This window comes from Pleurodeles waltl, chromosome 6 (genome assembly GCF_031143425.1).
Source record: "Pleurodeles waltl isolate 20211129_DDA chromosome 6, aPleWal1.hap1.20221129, whole genome shotgun sequence".
In the NCBI taxonomy this organism is placed as follows: domain Eukaryota; kingdom Metazoa; phylum Chordata; class Amphibia; order Caudata; family Salamandridae; genus Pleurodeles; species Pleurodeles waltl.
The window spans coordinates 1,319,616,009-1,319,634,574 of record NC_090445.1 but is presented as its reverse complement, the minus strand read 5'-3'; the positions used below and the strand labels follow the sequence as shown (position 1 = coordinate 1,319,634,574).

Genomic DNA, 18,566 nt, shown 5'->3' with positions numbered 1-18,566 from the left:
GTGCCATTTTCAACATGCCTAGTCTCTGCTATAGATGGCAAGTTGTGATGATGCTTGCAGTGAGACATTAGACTATGAAAGCCCAATCAGGCTGAGAACAAGCTGGAGTTTTTGCAACATAATGGATCACCATATAATTCCAAGCGAATATCTATTCAACAGCAAATGCCGAAATGGTAGAAATAAATAACAAGACCGCAAATGCTATGGTCTACATTAATTTAATGCTTCATTGACACGATCATTCTTGTAAACAGGTATTTTCAGATATTCTAGTAAGAGTTGACACCATCATTTTAAGATGAAAGAGAAAGTAGCCGTTGGGATCTTTGTACGTCTTCAACGCCTCCTTCTCTCCTTTCCTAATGTCTGCTGGCGCATGCACATGGCCGGGTGGCCGCCGGCAGCCTCTCAGTATTTTTTGCTGCCGCCTGACTGCTGTTGCTGTTGCTGTTGAGTCTGAGCTCCCTGGCATGGATCAGGCATGCAAGCATCTGCAAATGCAAAACAAAGGGTGAGGCCAACTCTGAGAAAAAGCACATCCACGCCCATCATCTTAACTCCTTTGAAGGTGTCATTGAAGGATGCTTTTGCAGTTACAGACGCATTAGGCAGAACTCAACACATGGCACAACCTTCTTACAAATGACATATGTGTTTACCTACTATTGACACAGTACACCTCTCTAATGTTAGGTATATTTTATAAACCAGAATTTAAGTAGTCATTTTTGTGCTCTTTTATTAAACTATTTTGGACTCTTTTCCTATGCTGCTGATAAATTAAGCAGAAATACGACCTTGGTAAACACATTCTTGATTACAATTACTTGAAAATAGTTTTGGGAACCGACACCGCAAGCTGCCATCTATATGTACTGTTATGGACTGACTATTATTAAAGGATCCTGTGTAAACTGGCAATTTCACACTCGAACGAACATGTACCATCATGCTCTTGGCATATACAGCACATCTTTATTTGTGAAATATTGCTTGGATTTCAGATCCCACTTGGAAGCATAACAAACCTTTGTAGGTAAAAATGTGCTTAAAACAGCATAGATAATATTATGTACTAAAGCCATTATGTCAACACATTACAAATGCCCCTTTGGTGTGCTTCATTTTCCTTTGCCCTGTTTTAACATTGCTGCCACTCTCACCCTCCAGGTTGTTTATTTAGCATTTAGATCTCACACTATTTAATTATTGCGTTACATTAGCCATTGTGGCTGTCAAAGTTAGAAGTTAGTTTTGCTGGTAAATAGGTCGATCTCCAGTACTTACCTGAGATTCCCCCTTCCTCGAAGCCAGGCGGTTGGGGTGTTTGCAGACAAACGCCGGTCACTCACCTGTATGTGGTCTCATTTACTGGAGTTGCTATGAGCTGCCAGCTTTCTGCATGTATTAAATTTACATATAGCCAACCGTCATCCATCTGTGCACTGAGGACCTGGAACAACATCCCTACATCTACCAGGACCTGCTAAACCTGCACCATTGTAGGAAGAGCTGAAGACACAACTCTTTAACGAACACTGGACTGCAACACATTAACAGCTCAGGATCCCTCTCAGAAGCCTGCTACTCTGTCAATAGTTTTTTGGCAGTTTCTTTGTCTTTGACCCCATACATCGCTCTGCTGTCTGTTGTGTAAGTATGCATTATATACGGCAAATAGGCATCCATACTTATGGTATGTTCTCTTACCTTGACCTTTCCCTCCATACTGCTGGTCTTGGCATGGGTCCACGGTTTTGCATGCTAAAAGGGAGGCAAACCATATATTTAGTAAATGTAGGCTTACCCCTGTTCTCTGCGTTGTTTTAGCGGGCTTGTAGACTGTGGGTAATTCTACTCAGATATTTGGGCACATATTTATACTTTTTTAGCGCCGTATATGCGTAATTTTTTTACGCAAACGTGGCGCAAACTTACAAAATACAATTGTATTTTGTACGTTTGCACCGATTTTGCATCAAAAAATGACGCAAATGCAGCGCTAAAAAAACATAAATATGGGCCTTGATCTAGCCATGTGCTACGGTATTCAGTTCTTCATGGAAGCACAAAAGTCATGATGCATCTTGTGGTCCTAGGGGCCAAACCTCAGCTGCTCACCACTCTTATTGTGCCATTTACAAGAGTAGCCAGTTCTGTGAACCTCCTCCTCTGTCCAACCAAGATTTAAAATGAGCTTATGTCATCAATCTTCTCTTATGCTAATGCTATGTAGGTCGAGAAGTTAATAAATGGAGGCATTCTGCAAAAAATCAATTCATCATATAGCATGTAAATCCCCAGAAGACAGGAAAATGTTGAGTAGTTTTCCTACTGAGCTAAACGCAGTTGTCTGAAGGTGGGAAAAAGCAAAGCACATTTAAATCCATTACACATTAAGGCCCATATTTAAGAAAAAGTGGTGCATCACAGCAGATCATCACTTTTTCTGCGCTCCCCTACCGGCACCTAACAACACCTACGTTGGCACTAGGAAGCACACAGATTGCCAGTGTAAGAGCAGAAATGCTCCATATCCTTGTAAATATGGATGTTAGACTTGTTAGCCCTAAGGTGGTCTTCCCCCAAACCTTTTCCTTACAGCCCTCCTATTGTTGCTGATCTCGTTTTTGTTGGCCTTAGCACTGCACGCTTTATCACTGCTAACCAGTGCTAATGTGGTTGTACTCTCTCCCCTAAGCATAGTTGGCTTATACCAATTAGCACATTTAGGGCCTGATTTAGAGCCTGGCTGTGGGATTACTCCGTCACAAACGTGGAAGATAACCCGGCCGCCATATGATGAACTCCATTGCATGTTATAGAATTGTAATGCGGTGAACGGGATATCGGGCACATTTGTGACAGAGTATTCCCAGTCACCAAAATCTAAACCAGGTCCCTAATTTGCATATAAGTCACTAGTAAAGTGTCACTACCTGTACCCAGGTCCTGTAAATGAAATGCTAGTAGTGGGCCAGCAGCACTGACAGTGCCATCCAGGTAAACATCTCAGGCCTGCCATTGCAGCCTGCGTGCAGCTTTGAACTGTCATTTCAACCTGGCAAAATAAACCTTTTACCAGGCCTAAACCTTCCTTTTTAATACGTGTAAGTCACCTGACATTGGACTGGCCCTTCACCACCCCTGCTATATTTTTTTAATTGATCTCATACTTTTCTGCTTCTCCCTTAGAACCTCCACCAAGAGAATGATTTGCTTGTTGCTTCTATGCGGTAATGTATTTTGTTATTTAGCAAGAGAGTACCGCATAGCCTTGAAAACTGAAGCGGAATTTGAGTGAATGCTCCTCCAAGCCTCTCTTGAAGTGGGTTTGGTTCTGTAGTAAGAAAGGTACTTACGGCCTTGAGCGCAAGACTCCTGGACCTGGGTCTTCTGGCTGTATCCTCCGCCCTTAGCAGACATGGTTCCTGGTGGCACTGAGTGGCACGATCTACGTCAAGATGATGGAGACAAGTGTGGGATCCTGTGATGTGGGGTTCATGGCTCAGCGACCTCTTTATATATGTGCGTCGATGCCATGCCCAGTACTTGAATGTGAATTTAGGAGTGTTTAATGAGCCGACGAACTCCAAAGACAATAGGACTGAGGGGTTGCGCTCATCAGTGTAATTGCTTTGTTTGCTTCCTCTGGGGCAGGCTGGGTGTACCGCATTGTTGACGTTTCTAAACGGTATACTTTAATATACTTTAAGTTTTTTTTGTGCTGGTGTGGTTCACAAGTCAATTAACTTTTTCATTTTGTGAATCATTTTCTCTAATTATTCTCAGCGACCAAATGTCTATGTGATTCCTAGCTTGTTTTTACGCTGGATGGCTGAGTTAATTATATTAAAATGCCCTAAAATAGGTGACTAAAATAGGCAAACATCCACTAAAGAGGAACCCCCATTCTATTGTCACTAACATACCTATTGTGAAATTGAACTTACCTGGGCACATTTGTGCTCTGAGACGTCCCTTGTAAACATGCTCGTAACAAAGAAGCCAGACACCATAAGGTGCATGAAATGCAATGCTAACATATTTTTCATAGTTTATTATGTAGAGTAATTCTTCACCTTTCTAAACGTTTTAAAGCGAGTGGCAACATTAATCACTTTAACGAAATTCAGTTTATCGACCAAAGATGAAGGAAACGCTGGATGGCCAGGTCGTGATTCAAAATAGCACCCTGCCGTGGACACGACAGAACAGCAGCATAACTCAAGTAGCCACAAAGATGGAAATGGAGAAAAGTGATACCCATAGATAATAGTGCCTATCTGCGGTCCAGCTCCCACAATGAAACTCGCTGGTCCTCCATCATCCACTGGATGCAATTCTGCTGCATGTTTAACGCAGCGCCCTAGCGTGGTCCAAAGCCATCAACTGACATTTTCCGATAAGGCATTTATTATGTGTAAGACTATAAAGTAGATTGTATGATTCGGTTAGTAAAATGATGCGTTTTAGCAGGCACATAACAAAGGAGTTCTAAGTACGCAGAGATAGGGCTCGGTACGAGACTGAAATGCAAGGGAAAAACTGTAAAGATCTTGATGGTTGCTAAAGGAATAGGAAGAGGTGTTGGATTAAACAGAGAAAAGTCTCTAATAGCCGATGGGGTGCAAAGTATCAAATAAGAGACTTATAATCTAGCGGTATGGAACATATGTCCAGGAGTGTCAGGGTCATATCAGTGTTTCAGGATAATGATCGACTAAATACATGTTATATTTAGATTAATTGAATGTACATTTAATTTTAGTCCCAAAACCAGTTCTAAAGACAGGTTGAAAAATCTGGGTGAAAAGATTGTGTACCACTGTGTAGTATAGCTAGCAAAGAGTTTCCACTGGAAGATCATTTTTTGTTTTGCTAGTATCTGTGGGGCTGTTTGACAAACGTGACAGATGCAGGTCCTGTGTTGACCTCCAGGAAGTCAGCATTCACTAGGACCCCAGGGATGGTTCTTTTCAACACGATGAACCCAGAACCTTTTCTTTTTAACCCGGTGTCTATTACTTCCAGTTTTAGGGTTTGGGGAGTGCAATCTGACAACAGCCAAAGGTCCTGTACCTGGAGGAGCACCTATCGGGGGAAAGGACTCACTTCAAAAGAGGCCAGCAGCAGGGGTCAAGCAGGTGCAGTTGGTACAGTTCAGCAGGGCTATTGCAGAGAAAGACCCTTACACTTGGAAGCTTTTTTTGTCTGTGTAGCTCAAACAGGAGGTTAGTCAACTGACCCTTGGAGTCACTTCTGGGGTCCTTAGTTCAAGGAAAGCAGGTCGCATCTTCCTTCATGCTTCAGACTATAAGGCAGTACGGAAGTGTTCTGATGAGAGGTTCTGAAGGTGACACTTTTATACTCAATGTCAGCCTGTTTATGGGGGGCACCCCTTTTGTCTAACCTTAAACTGGTTCTGGTGAGTTCTTCCATTTTCCTGGGTTTGGTTCCAATCTGTCTAGGGAACAAAGGGCAGCCAGCGGAGGTGTGGGCTGCATTTGGCAGAGGCAGGGCAACTATCTTCTGAAGTCAGGAATGCGGTGGGTACAGCCGGCCCTCAGGCTACTCTTTGAAGCTCAATATGGGCTTTGTACAACCTCTCAGGCCAACGTGCTCATGGGACGAACACCCATCCTCAAACCCCTGTCTAGAAGAAAAACACATCACTCCACAAGAGAGCCATTACTAGTCATATTTGGTTTGGGCAGAAAAATGCCAACTTTCTAAAAGTGGTATTTACAGAATAGTAATTTAAAATCCAATTTTACCATTAATGAAGATGATTCAAATGAGTAGGATAAGTATTTCTATAGCTGTTCCTAAACGGAAGTGTTTATGGATGTTTTTACTGATTAAATGTAATGGGGTAACCCAGTGTTAGTCTATGGGAAAACTAGCCTTGCTGCAGTGAAAAATGACTTGGAGGGGAGTGAGGTTTTAATGCAGTTTATTTCCATGACAGGTAAATCTTAAGTACACAATTCCAATTATCAAATACCATGCACCCTGCTCTTTGAGGTGTTAGGGCCTAACTTGAGGGTGACTGAGTAATAAAAAGGAAGGTTTAGGCCTGGAGAAATATTTGATTTGCCACGTCGAAGTGGCAGTTTAAAACTGCACTACAGGCTGCAGTGGCAGGCCTGAGACATGTTTTGAAAATCTACTTTAATGGGTGGCACAATGAGTGCTGCAGTCCACTAGCATTTCATTTACAAGCCGTGGATACATGTAGTGCCATACACTGGGGTTTTGGTAGTAAATTAAAGGGACAAATCAGATGTATACCAATTTTATCATGTTTACAGGGGAGAGCACAAACAGTGGTTAGCAAAAGTGTAGAATATATCTTACACTGCTATGATGCACTGCTCATCACCTCACATATGGTATCTGAAATCTATTGCTGTGCAAGTCCTACTTAGTCAGTTATGTATGACTGATGAATTTCAGAATTTTTTGTTTTTTAAAGATTAGATTTTCATTTTTAGAACTTTGTATAAATCCTCTTTATTCCTTGTTTTTCAAAGTGAATATATATCCCATTTACACAGTATTCAAAGAAAAGCTCATTCAGATGGGAAAGAAAAAGGATTTTACTTCAAAAAATGGACGGCTGTAAATCAATAATTATCAACAAAATTGGGCTCATACCCTTAATTCGCTATGCTTAGTTGATTGCAACTATCTACGTAAATAACAATGAACATTATTTGAACAATTCAACCTTAAAAAAATGCTCATCCCAATATATTTCATAATTCTCATTTACATATGGACATTACTGTAATAAATTATATTTGTTAAAAGAGAGGTCCTATACCCTGTACTCTGTATCATTTTCTAACTAGAACATAATCTAAGTTCTTAGTTGTCTCCTAATTATCTCTCAAAAGTTTTTTTTATTTTCTCAATGTTTCTCAATCAAGACCAAGTTGACCAATCTTGTACAGTGTAACACACGTAGGTTGCCATGCTGTACAGATATACAAATAAATGTCATGCCCATCTCTACATTCCTGAGATATAGCAGCTAATACCTTTGATGAGATCTTTTACACTGTAAAACTCTTATTGGTGACACTCCCATAAACCACAAGACCAAAATATCAAATTGCTTGTATAAAAAGAAACATATTGTACTCTAACATCAGGAAAGGAAAGGAGAGAAGAAGGAAATACCCACAGAAACCCAGGGCCGTCTCCCTCCCACCTAAACAAAATTCAAGAAATAGAAAAAGAAAAAAAAGAGAGTAAAGAGTTATTACTAATCACATGCTATTCTCGTAATGTTCTTCAGCAAAATGTTTTCCCAAGTAGGCATAATGTTGCATAAATAGGAAGTCATGTACAATCTCAAAATGATTTTAATTTGCATACTTATATATATACATATTTTATACATATTCCAAATCAAGTCCTCCCATAATTCCCTGCAAAATATCCCTGAAGGAAATGTAGATTCACATCCAAAAGTGTCCTGAACATTCTGGCTAATTGACTAATATTTACAGATTTTTAATTCTGTCAGTTGAAATCCAAACAACACTTTGGAATATTCTGTTACTGACCACTTTCCTATTATTCTTGATGTAAATGAATACTTAATGCCTCATCTAAATTTAGGCCTCTCGGGCTCCGGGTCTCTAAGTCAACAATCCTTTCAGACTGATCTAGAGCTTTACTAAGAAAGGATGCTTTTCATGATTTGCTGCAATACTGTTCAGTCATTTTTCTTTGTAGCAGTTCTCAAAAATCCTATTGGAAACTACAATGTAAAATACATTTTATGCAGCGTGAAAAGACATATTTTAGGCCCCTTCTTTTCTTGGCCCCTTCTCGACCTATCATCCTCAAACATTCCAGGAAGGAGCTGAGATGAAGAAACATTTTTGGACGCATTGTTTCATATTGGCAGCAGAATCTCACATGTAGCTGATGCTAGACTTTGACTGGTATTATGTAAAATGCTCCATATATATCTATATATATATGTATATATATATATATATATATGAATATATATATATATATACATATATATATATACACATATATATATTCATTGAAAAAGACAAAAGCTACAGGGACACTGTAGTTAGGCTCTGAATTTACTTGTACAAAACCATAGTGAATTAAGCAGTTATAGTTAGAGTTTTTTTAAGTAACTATAACTTGCACCCTAAGGTAACTATAACTCGTGGATCCTGTGGAGTCCGGATCTTTTCATCACAGAAATTAAGGAAAATGTGTGATTTCAGGAAACATTTGACATTTGAGGTTTCCAGGGCATTGTTGGAAAGAAACCCTCATGAGATCCATGTGAGGAACACCACATTGGATTACCCTAGTTGTCTAGTTTTCAAAAATGAGCCGGTTTGCTACCTTTTCCTAGGTGATCAAGGGCCCAAAATCCACATTCACCCACATTGCAAGAAAGGACTCAGTTGTGTTGTGGGCCATTTCCTTTTGAGATCACTAGACTTACCCACAAAAGTGAGGTATTATCTATCATTATCAGAAGGAAGGAAGTTTGTGGCTCACTGCAAATTGCAGACCTTTCATCACAGAAAGGTGAGGAAAATATGTTTTTAGTCAAGGTTTGAGGTTTGAAAGTTATTCTGGATGAAATACCTGGTGAGAGTCACACAAGTCACACAAGTCACCAATCCTAGATTCCCCCATTTTCTAGGTTCTGAAAATGTGCTGGTTTGCCCAGTTTCCCTAGGTGCCGGCTGAGCTAGGCTAAAAAAAACCACAGCTCCAAACTTTGCAAAAAACTGGTCAGTTTTGAGTGGGAAAATGTGGTGTATCCATGTTGAGTGTTGGGCTACTTCCTGTCACAAGCACTAGGCCTACCCACACATGTAAAGTCACATTTTTATCAGAAAATCTCCTGGAATTCTAGGTGTAAGTAAGTTTGTGGCTCCCTGCAGAGTATAGAACTTTCCATCACAGAAATGTGAGGAAAATTTGTTTTTTATTCTAAGTTTGAGGTATGTAAATGATCATGTGGAATACAACCTGGGAAGATACACACAAGCACCCAACCCTTGATTGCTCCAGATGTCTAGTTTTTAGAAATGTACACACTTACTAAGTTTCCGTAGGTGGTTTCGTCCTGGCCACTAGGCCTACCCACATAGGCAGGAAACAATTTTTATCAGAAGACTTCAGGGAATGCAAAGTGGAAGGACGTTTGTGGCACCATGTAGATTCCAGAACGTTACATCACAGAAATGTTAGGAAAATGCATTTTATGTAAAGTTTCAGGTTTGCAAAAGATACATGAAAAAACAAGCTGGTGAGAGCCACACAAGTCACCCTGCCCTGGATTCCCCCAGGTGTCCGATTTTTGTTTTTAATGTGCAGGTTTGCTAGGCTTCCAGTTAGACCTGGCATCCTTGGGGTTGGTTTCCCTAACTTTTTTTTCCTTCAGACTTCCTGTTTTGCTGATCTCGTTTTTGTTGGCCTTCAGACTCTGGGCCCTTTAAAACTGTTTGCTAGTACTAAACTGCATGTGGTCTCTGTTTACAACATGGTAATGCTGGTTGCTCTGCAATTGGCATATACTGTATTTAATTTACTCATAAGTCCCTAGAAAAATGCACCACCTGTTCAAAGGGCCTGAAAATTAAATGCTACTAACAGGCCTGCAGCACTGATTGTGCAACTCATATAAGTAGCCCTTTAACATGTATCAGGCCTGCCATTGCAGAGCCTGTGAGTGCAGTCTTAAACTGCCATGTCTACCTGGCAAGTTAACCCTCTTGCCAGGCCCATACCTACCCTTTTAATATATATACATAAGGTAGGCCCTAAACAGCCAAGGACAGGGTGCAGTGTATTTAAAAAATAAGATATTTACTTTTAAGTTTCACATGTTCTAACATTGGGATTGCCTTGTTAGATTTTCTAAGTGTAATTTCCATCTGGGAAGACATGGAACCCCAAATTTTGTGATGTCGTATTTTAAATTGTAATTCCGAAAATGTCACTTTTAGAAAGTTGACATTTTCTTTCTTTAGATATTTGGTGCCTACTACCTGTCTCCAATACACGTCTAGGGTGCGGTGACAGCTGGGCTTGTGCTTTCCTGCTAGACAGCCACACACAAAGGCCATCTATAGTCTGATGGGCCATCCTCTGCAGAATGGGAGGGAGAGGATGGTACTGACACCTGAATAGGTGTCAGTTCCCACACAAGTGAGACAAGTGAGTCTGGAGCCAGGGCAAGAAGGTCAGGGGCTCTGTGCAATTCAGAGGCCTCTCTTTGAAGTCCCCCCTACTTCAAAGACCCATCCGGGTATAACTACTGGACTTCAGACACCACCACCTCAATACACTTCTGGACCTGTGGATAGTCTGCCAGAAAGAAGGACTGTTGTGCTGCTGAAAGGACTGTCACTCTGCTTGGCTCCGCTGGTCTCCTGCTCTGCTGTGCTGACCTGCTGCCTGCTGCCTGCTGCCCTCCTTGCCTGGTAGTGAGAAGGACTGGACCTGAATCTCCCTATCCCCAAACAAAAGTGACTTCAAGGGCTTGCTGGCTTGACTCCTATTCTTCTAAAGTCTCAGCACCTACAGCACCTGGACTTTGCCATCTGAGATTCTAGCCCTTCCAAGTGGTACCAATCCAGTCCTGGGCCCTTGAAAGTGGGTATAAAGTGATTCTCCAGTCCAAAATCCAATCATCAAAGCTATTGCGCCATTCTGAACCAGCGCATGTACATCAACTCTAATGCATCGCCACTGATGCGAGGATCAGGGACACCGCTTTGCCATCAACACTAGTGCATCGCTGCTCCAAGTATTGGGAACACTGCTTTGTTGACTGCACAACACAAATCACCTCCATTCCCGACACATCCCCAACTTTGCACGACTCCAAGCCAACACATTGCTTACTTTTTTAGATCTACGCAAGCACATCGCTTCCTTTGCTCCTCACATCTTGTTTTCTACATCGACGCAACTCCGAACCAATTTACTGTTTCAGTGGGCCCCTTCACTGTTGGCCAGACTTTTCAGATTTATCGCTGTTGGTCTAACTTTTTCAGATTTCACCTGGTCTAGTGTGACCAGATAGCCTGGGTTGGCACTTATGCTTTTAGGCACTATATTTGCAAATATCTTTAGCAATTGATATCTTGACTTCTACTTGTTGGACCTTTGTTGTGTAGGTCTTGTTTTGTTCATTAAATTAAAATATATTTATCTAACTAGGTGTGGTATATTTTTGTGTGGTGTTCTCACTGTTTAATTGTTTTAATTGTCACACAAATACTTAGCACATTTCCTCATAAGTTAAGCCTGCCTGCTCTGTGCTAAGCTAACAGGGGGTGGGCACAGCTTAAATTAGGGTGTGTTTGAGATTTACCTTTACTAGGATTGCGGTTCCTGCTTGGATAGGCTGCATATCTCTACCAACCAAAACCCCAGTTTCTAACACTTCACTAGGTGCTGCCTGAGTTGGGCCCTATATGCACAGCTAACCACTTTGCAAAAACAATTTTCAGTTTTGAGTGGAAAAATTTTATGTATCCATGTTGCTTCTTATGCCATTTGTTGTCATGCGTACCTGGCCTCTCCACACAAACACAATACTATTTTTATTTAGAGACTTAGGGGAATGCAAGGTGGAAGCTAGTTTGTGGCTCCATGCGGATTCCATAAAGTTTGGTCACATAAATATTATGTTATGTTATGTTAACAGATTTTATAGACAGCACTATGCCGGAAGGTGTCAATGCGCCTTGGGGAGCAGTACATAGCAGTCCATCGTAGTTACGAGGATGACTAGGGGGACTAGGAAGAAAAAAGCCCCATGTTTACAGATGTTTTTTTAAAGACAGAAAAGAGCCAAGTCTAGAGGTGTGGGTGGGAAGGGTGTTCCATAGTTTGGCAGCGGCCACCAAAAGGAGCTTCCGAAATCTAGGAATTATTGCCTTCTTATGGAAGGAAGTTCTAAGAAGCCTGCTGGGAGTGTACCAGTGAAAGAGTGAGTTAATTTGCGTGGGTCTTTTCTGATGCAGGGCTAAGAACACCATTTTGAGAGCTTTAAAAGTGATTTGTTTTATGGCAAGCCAGTGAAGGGAGGGAATTCCCATCCCTGACCAATATGTGTCTCAGGATGTTAGGGAATAGATGGGCTGCTGCATTCTGTGCAATTTCAATCTTATTAGGCAAAAGGTTTTAACGTTGAAATATAAAGAATTGCAGTAATCCAATCATGAGGTGACCAGAGCGAAGACCACAAATTGACACAATTCCAGAGGAATGTAGGGAAAAATCTTTGGTCACGATCCTTATAATGAGGACGCAAGTGCTGGTGGGGAGGTTGTCCTGAGTGTCAAAGCTCAAGGTGGTATCAAAGAAAAAAGATAAAGTAAAATTTGTTTTTTAGTCAGTTTGATGTTTATGAGGGATTCTCTGTAAAACACCTGGTGAGGGCCATGCAGGTCGCCACATCCTGGATCGTCCTAGATATCTAGTTTTCACAACTGTACAGATTTGCTAGGTTCCCCTAGGGTACAAAATTAACAGCTACCTACTTTGCAAATTTAGGGTCATATTTCCGTTAAATAATGTGTTGTGTCCATGTTTTGTTTTGGGCTGTTTCCTGTTGCAGGGACTATACCTATTCACCCAAGTGAGGTACAGTTTTTATTAGAAGACATGTAGGAGCATAGAGTAGTAGAATATTTGTTTTTACCAATTGGAATTTGCTGCATTTGTGCCTTCCAAATGTAGGCAAGTGAGTATGAAAGAATACATTGTGAAAAATACTCTCTAAATCATATGCTCCTATGGATACCCGCAAATTCAGAGAGTGCACAAATAGCCTCTGCTCCTGATCGCCATATCTTGTGCCCATTTCAGAAATACATGGGTTTCCTTGATACACATTTTTCACTCTACATATTTCACTATATGAATTCGTCTGTACTCAGTACACAAGGAAAATCCTTGCACAGTGCAGCTCATTTGTTTGCTCTGGATTATCTCTGGTTCTTTGAGAACATACAAACCCTATATAATAATGGTATATTGCTTATGTAAATCGGCATTGTGCCAAAAGGATTCAGATGAAAACATTGTCACAAATGGATGTTTTTTTCTACTTATTTTCAATATTTCTTTATTTGAACGGTTAGTTTCTTCAGTAAAACCCCAAAGGACCTAAAGATATAACTCCTTGCTGAGTTAAGAATTGCATCTACTTTTCAGAACCATATAGCTTTCACGGATCACTCATGGGTTTCACACTGCTTTCCACTGCAAACTGGAAGTAGGTTGAAAGCACACAAAAAATTGAAAAAATTGGGCTTTATCTTTGAAAAATACCAAAACTGTGGTAAATAACTATGTTTTGTTATTCAGCTTTGCATGGTCCTGAAAACTGGGAAGATGGTGACTTTAAGACAACAAACAGTTCATTGATGCCATTTTCAGGAAAAAATAGGCTCTTTTATCCAGACCACTTTTTCCTACTCCCCCCAAAAAATGACACTTAAGCTATATTTTGGCCAGTTACTGAGTTCCCTCCAGGGGAATCCACAAACCTGTGTGTACCTTTAAAATCACTAGGATGTTGGAAGACAATTAGGATAATTTAGCATGAATACCTTACATGGACAATATGTTATGGAGGCCTATGCACAAACTATCCCAAGTTCAGGCTCAGGACCAGGGGACAATGCCTAGCAGTTGTGGTTAAAGCATGGTTAGTGAAGGGCTGACGTTAGGTGAAGGTTATGAGGGATATGTAGTCCAACAACTTCTATTCAGATTCTCAAATACATGTGTAGATGTAGGGTGAATTTATGTCCAGGTTGTGGCTATACTAGTGCTCAACATGATTTAGCATCATTCACAGACACTTTGGATGAGGGTCTTAGTCCATACACTTGCTTCAAACCCTTGTTACCATACGACAGTGGGAGTTGATGGTGATGGTGTTAACTTGCTAGGTGGACACTAAACTGTAAAGTAAATTGTTTGACATTTTGACGTATCATGTTAGACATAGGGACCGGGCAGACTTTTAGTATGTGGTGGTCATTAATTCATTGAGCTGGGTATCTACGATGAGAAGTATGACTGGAATATGGAAGTGTTGTTTTGGTCCCGAAGATCTTGAAGTGATGATATGATGGGAATAAGGAAGAGAGTGAGTTTCGGTGTTGACTGCACTATTCCTGTGGCGATATTTACCAAACGCTTAGGGTTTGGTGTGCAAGTTGTCTTGGTAGGATCGGGAAGACAATTTCCATATTTAAGTCCCAAAATGGATTTGATAGCTCCTTAGTATGAGTTGTTGAGAAACCTATGGGGGTGTTCAGGACCAGAATTTACTAATCACTTTGTATGAGTAAACTAAAGCTGAACAAGAGCTGAAGGTTATACTGTAGGCTTTTTGAATTAAAACTTGTGAGAGGATGAGGCAGAAAAAACAAACATATAAAACGTATGCATGGTGGGATGGGACAGAGAACAACAGATGTTCCCAATGGACCAACCACCCAATTTGTAGATGTGTTGGAAATCAAATTAACTCTTTTAAGTTGGAATGCAGCAAAGAAGTACAAATGTCAACAACGTATATTGAAAAATATATATTGACTGGTAAGTCTAGATTTCCTATATCTAACTCACACACATGCACCTGCCAGGTAAATATATCTTCAAGGTACCTAGATGTGGAGCAAGTAAACAAGCCGGGGTTTTTGCAACATAATGGATCACCATATAATTCCAAGCGAATATCTATTCAACAACAAATGCCGAAATGTTAGAAATAAATAACAAGACCGCAAATGCTATGGTCTACATTAATTTAATGCTTCATTGACACGATCATTCTTGTAAACAGGTATTTTCAGATATTCTGGTAAGAGTTGACACCATCATTTTAAGATGAAAGAGAAAGCAGCCGTTGGGATCTTTTACGTCTTCAACGCCTCCTTCTCTCCTTTCCTAATGTCTGCTGGTGCATGCACATGGCCGGCTGGACGCCGGCAGCCTCTCAGTATTTTTTGCTGGCGCCTGACTGCTGTTGCTGTTGCTGTTGAGTCTGAGCTCCCTGGCATGGATCAGGCATGCAAGCATCTGCAAATGCAAAACAAAGGGTGAGGCCAACTCTGAGAAAGAGCACATCCACGCCCATCATCTTAACTCCTTTGAAGGTGTCATTGAAGGATGCTTTTGCAGTTACAGACGCATTAGGCAGAACTCAACACATGGCACAACCTTCTTAGAAATGACATATGCGTTTACCTACTATTGACACAGTACACCTCTCTAATGTTAGGTATATTTTATAAACCAGAATTTAAGTAGTCATTTTTGTGCTCTTTTATTAGACTATTTTGAACTCTTTTCCTATGCTGCTGATAAGTTAAGCAGAAATACGACCTTGATAAACACATTCTTGATTGCAATTACGTGAAAATAGTTTTGGGAACCCACACCGCAAGCTGCCATCTATGTGTACTGGTATGGACTGACTATTATTAAAGGATCCTGTGTAAACTGGCAATTTCACACTCGAACGAACATGTACCACCATTCTCTTGGCATATACAGCACATCTTTATTTGTGAAATATTGCTTTGATTTCAGATCCCACTTGGAAGCATAACAAACCTTTGTAGGTAAAAATGTGCTTAAAACAGCATAGATAATATTATGTACTAAAGCCATTATGTCAATATATTACAAATGCACTTTTGGTGTGCTTCATTTTCCTTTGGCCTGTTTTAACATTGCTGCCACTCTCACCCTCCAGGTTGTTTATTTAGCATTTAGATCTCACACTATTTAATTATTGCGTTACATTAGCCATTGTGGCTGTCAAAGTTAGAAGTTAGTTTTGCTGGTAAATAGGTCGATCTCCAACACTTTCCAGAGATTCCCCCTTCCTCGAAGCCAGGCGGTTGGGGTGTTTGCAGACAAACGCCGGTCACTCACCTGTACGTGGTCTCATTTACTGGAGTTGCTATGAGCTGCCAGCTTTCTGCATGTATTAAATTTACATGTAGCCAACCGTCATCCATCTGTGCACCGAGGACCTGGAACAACATCCCTACATCTACCAGGACCTTCTAAACCTGCACCATTGTAGGAAGAGCTGAAGACACAACTCTTTAACGAACACTGGACTGCAACACATTAACAGCTCAGGATCCCTCTCAAAAGCCTTCTACTCTGTCAATAGTTTTTTGACAGTTTCTTTGTCTTTGACCCCAAACACCGCTCTGCTGTTTGTTGTTTAAGTATGCATTATATACCGCAAACAGGCATCCATACTTATGGTATGTTCTCTTACCTTGACCTTTCCCTCCATACTGCTGGCCTTGGCATGGGTCCACGGTTTTGCATGCTAAAAGGGAGGCAAACCATATATTAGTAAATGCAGGCTTACCCCTGTTCTCTGCGTTGTTTTAGCGGGCTTGTAGACTGTGGGTAATTGAGTTCAACTCAGATATTTGGGCCCATATTTATACTTTTTTAGCACCGCATTTGCGTCATTTTTTTTATGCAAACGTGGCGCAAATTCCAAAATACATTTGTATTTTGTAAGTTTGCGCCGATTTTGCATAAAAAAATTATGCAAATGCAGCGCTAAAAAAGCATAAATATGGGCCTTGATCTGGCCATGTGCTACGGTATTCAGTTCTTCATGGAAGCACAAAAGTCATGATGCATCTTGTGGTCCTAGGGGTCAAACCTCAGCTGCTCACCACTCTTATTGTGCCATTTACAAGAGTCGCCACTTCTGTGAACCTCCTCCTCTGTCCAACCAAGATTTAAAATGAGCTTATGTCATCAATCTTCTCTTATGCTAATGCTATGTAGGTCGGGAAATTAATAAATGGAGGCATTCTGCAAAAAATCTATTCACCATATAGCATGTAAATCCCCAGAAGACAGGAAAATGTTGAGTAGTTTTCCTACTGAGCTAAAAGCAGTTGTCTGAAGGTGGGAAAAAGCAAAGCACATTTAAATCCATTACACATTAAGGCCCTTATTTAAGAAAAAGTGGTGCATCACAGCAGATCATCACTTTTTCTGCGCTCCCCTACCGGCACCTAACAACACCTACGTTGGCACTAGGAAGCACACAGATTGCCAGCGTAAGAGCAGAAATGCTCCATGTCCTTGTAAATATGGATGTTAGACTTGTTAGCCCTAGGGTGGTCTTCCCCCAAACCTTTTCTTTTCAGCCCTCTTATTGTTGCTGATCTCGTTTTTGTTGGCCTTAGCACTGCACGCTTTATCACTGCTAACCAGTGCTAATGTGGTTGTACTCTCTCCCCTAAGCATAGTTGGCTTATACCAATTAGCACATTTAGGGCCTGATTTAGATCCTGGCTGTGGGATTACTCCGTCACGAACGTGGAAGATAACCCGGCCGCCATATGATGAACTCCATTGCATGTTATGGAATTGTAATGCGGTGAACGGGATTTCGGGCACATTTGTGACAGAGTATTCCCAGCCGCCAACATCTAAATCAGGTCCCTAATTTGCATATAAGTCACTAGTAAAGTGTCACTACCTGTACCCAGGTCCTGTAAATGAAATGCTAGTAGTGGGCAGGCAGCACTGACAGTGCCATCCAGGTAAACATCTCAGGCCTGCCATTGCAGCCTGTGTGCAGCTTTGAACTGTCATTTCAACCTGGCAAAATGAACCTTTCACCAGGCATAAACCTTCCTTTTTAATTCATGTAAGTCGCCTGACATTGGACTGGCCCTTCACCAACCCCTGCTATATTTTTTTAATTGATCTCAGACTTTTCTACTTCTGCCTTAGAACCTCCACCAAGAGAAAGATTTGCTTGTTGCTTCTATGCGGTAATGTATTTTGTTATTTAGCAAGAGAGTACCGCATAGCCTTGAAAACTGACGCGGAATGGAATTTGAGTGAATGCTCCTCCAAGCCTCCCTTGAAGTGGGTTTAGTTCTGTAGTAAGAAAGGTACTTACGGCCTTGAGCGCAAGACTCCTGGACCTGGGTCTTCTGGCTGTGTCCTCCGCCCTTAGCAGACATGGTTCCTGGTGGCACTGAGTGGCACGATCTACGTCAAGATGATGGAGACAAGTGTGGGATCCTGTGATGTGGGGTTCATGGCTCAGCGACCTCTTTATATATGTGCGTCGATGCCATGCCCAGTATTTGAATGTGAATTTAGGAGTTTTTAATGAGCCGACGAACTCCAAAGACAATAGGACTGAGGGGTTGCGCTCATCAGTGTAATTGCTTTGTTTGCTTCCTCTGGGGCAGGCTGGGTGTACCGCATTGTTGACGTTTCTAAACGGTATACTTTAATATACTTTAAGTTTCTTTTGTGCTGGTGTGGTTCACAAGTCAATTAACTTTTTCATTTTGTGAATCATTTTCTCTAATTATTCTCAGCGCCCAAATGTCTATGTGATTCCTAGCTTGTTTTTACGCTCGATGGCTGAGTTAATTATATTAAAATGCCCTAAAATAGGTGACTAAAATAGGCAAACATCCACTAAAGAGGAAACCCCATTCTATTGTCACTAACAT

At 41.0% G+C, this 18,566-nt stretch overlaps 2 long non-coding RNA genes across 2 annotated transcripts; both read right to left on the bottom strand.

Annotated features, from left to right (window-relative positions):
• Window positions 1-205: 205 nt before the first annotated feature.
• LOC138300814 (uncharacterized) lies at window positions 206-3,553 on the bottom strand. Its single transcript, XR_011205012.1, has 3 exons — window positions 3,366-3,553; window positions 1,714-1,767; window positions 206-494 (listed from the first exon to the last, which is right to left on the bottom strand). It is a non-coding gene; the product is annotated as an uncharacterized lncRNA (long non-coding RNA).
• An 11,276-nt stretch (window positions 3,554-14,829) lies between these two features.
• On the bottom strand, window positions 14,830-18,147 carry LOC138300813 (uncharacterized). The gene is made up of 3 exons (XR_011205011.1): window positions 17,999-18,147; window positions 16,337-16,390; window positions 14,830-15,117 (listed from the first exon to the last, which is right to left on the bottom strand). It is a non-coding gene; the product is annotated as an uncharacterized lncRNA (long non-coding RNA).
• Window positions 18,148-18,566: the final 419 nt, after the last annotated feature.